The 2,312-nt window shown below is 43.5% G+C and overlaps 1 long non-coding RNA gene across 3 annotated transcripts in view; it reads left to right on the top strand.

Annotated features, from left to right (window-relative positions):
• LOC119616833 overlaps positions 1–1,642 on the top strand; it is a 2,573-nt gene extending 931 nt beyond the window's left edge. For all 3 annotated transcript variants that reach the window (XR_005232891.1, XR_005232889.1, XR_005232890.1), the window contains 2 exons: positions 74–171; positions 1,241–1,642. This is a non-coding gene — a long non-coding RNA (uncharacterized LOC119616833). The remainder of the gene's footprint in view (positions 1–73; positions 172–1,240) is intronic.
• Positions 1,643–2,312: the final 670 nt, after the last annotated feature.

Raw genomic sequence — 2,312 nt, 5'->3', positions numbered from 1 at the left:
AGAGGAGAGAAAGGGAGGGTGAGCTACAGATTGAAAACAGACCTCTCTCTCTCTCTCTCTGTCCCAATGGCAGTCTACCTCTCTCGCCCTCTCTCTCTCTTTCCATGTGTCTGAAACAGTCAGACTGAAGAGGAGGAAAGAAAACCGAGGAGAACCGTGGATCATCTGAAGGTTTGAAACAACTGATTATAACTGAGTTCTGCTTAGTATTACTGTGTTCTGTTGAGTTTAGGTTCTGCTGCAGAACCTGTGAATGGAGAAATGTCTGTTTCACTTTAAGGATGTTACTTCTCAGCTGAGAAACTCTCACAGTGAATCCACAGAAAAGTAAAAAACAAAAACAGCTGGACCTCTGATAAAAATTCCTTCTTGAACTGAGAAAGCTCCTCGGATGAGAAGTGAAACGTCTTCCGCTTTGGTTTAGTTGGTTTTGTTTTTTACCCTTTGCTGGATGATGGAGAATCTACAGTAGCAAACTCTCACAGTGGAAAAAGTTCAGAGTTCCTGCTGAACAGAACCAGCGGAGAACCACAGACATAATTACATCAGAATGCTTTGGGCTTCACTAAGACTCTCAGCTTCAGAATAATGTCAGCTGCAGGAATCTGACGTTTGGATCCACAAGAACCTGATACCTTTGCAAGATCAGCTGTTTGGTTATTCAGGAACCTGGAACCATTGGAGGATCAGATTTTTTCAGCTGTTTTGTTTTGTTCAACAGACACCCAGAACCTTTGCAGGAACCTAGAACCACTGGAGGATCCGATATTTGGTTGTACAGGTACCTAGATCAGATTTTTTCAGCTGTAGGAACCTAGAACCTTTGGAAGATTAGATGTTTGGTTCTGCTGGAGCCTAGAACCTTTGGAGGATCAGAGTCTGATTTAAGAACCAGATAATTTTTTTCTCCAACATATTGTGATATGAAGACCAGAGACCCTGCAGGTGGAAACCAGGCATGTGATTCAGATATTCCTTTACTTTCTCCTTCAGGAACCTCTGAGAGAAACGATCTCAGATTAGAACAGAATCATGAACGGAACCCCAATGCTGTTAGCAGCCACTTTAATTCTGGTGTTCTCATTGTTTTTCTTGTGGTTCTTAGAGTTCTCCTTGTTGTCTTTAAAGCTGCATCCTGTTGACTCATGGTGTGACTGAACTGCGGCCTCCTGATGTTCTCCTCGTTCTCGTGATGTTCAGGATGAAACTGAATAAATGTTTTGTGACTGTAAACAAACAGGAAGTCCCTGCCAGCTGTCAGTCCCTGGTCCAATCAGGAGGCAGAGAGGAGACATGAAGCGGTGACAGACAGGTGAAACACGTGTGGAACAGGTGAGTGTGAACTTACACCTGCTATTGGCTGCTGATCAGATATTGATTATTGGTCACAGTATTCTGAATGTTCAAGGTCAAAATACCTGATAATTGACCAGATTAGTTTTATTTAAGCTCTGATGACCCCTGGAGGTCCATGTAGTTGGACAATCAGGGGCCCGATAAGGTCTTCTGGCCCCTGGAGACCCTCAGGAGGATCTGGCCCTGCTGCCAGAGATGCTGCTGTAGGTTCTCAGTCATTAGGTCATCCAGGACATGGTACATCTAAAAAGAGTTAAAACTCAAAGACAACTGGACTTCTTTTATGAAGACGTTACGCTTTTATTCGAGGAGCTTCCTCAATTCAAACAATTCAATAAAGCTCCTTAAATGAGAAGCGAAACGCCTTCAGATACAGAATACAAGTCCAGTTGTTTTTGGTTTTTACCCTTTTTTGGATCTGGCTGAGAGTCAAACAATCAATCCTGTTCTGACTCTACCTGTCCAGGTGATCATTGATGGAATCTATCAAAAAACTGAAGCAGAGGTTTTTTTCCTGTTCATCAGTGAAATCACAGCACTGATCTCAATACAGGTCCAGCTGCTGGTCTGTGATTGGTTGGAATCTGCTGGTCTGTGATTGGTTGAAAGCTGTGCTCTTCGCTCTCCTCTCTGCTGCCCACAGGAAATACTTTCCTGCTTACTTTCTTCTTCTGTGGTGGACTCACATTCTTTCCTCACACAGGATCAGCTGCTATTGGCTGAGGTCCCAAGAGGATGTGCTCTGATTGGCTGGCTGGACATAAACACACACACACACACACACACACACACACACACACACACTCACAATGAGGAATGTGTTCTGTTTGAAGCATCAGTTTAAAAAAAAAATGACTCGACTAGTTTAACAGACGACAACTGTTTCTGTTCCACTGAAGGAAAAATACCAGAACCAGAGGCTGAAGACTACAGACCGGAACTACAGACCTGAACTA

This window comes from Kryptolebias marmoratus, unplaced genomic scaffold (assembly GCF_001649575.2).
Source record: "Kryptolebias marmoratus isolate JLee-2015 unplaced genomic scaffold, ASM164957v2 Scaffold82, whole genome shotgun sequence".
Lineage (NCBI taxonomy): Eukaryota > Metazoa > Chordata > Actinopteri > Cyprinodontiformes > Rivulidae > Kryptolebias > Kryptolebias marmoratus.
This window is presented reverse-complemented; position numbering and strand designations above follow the sequence as displayed.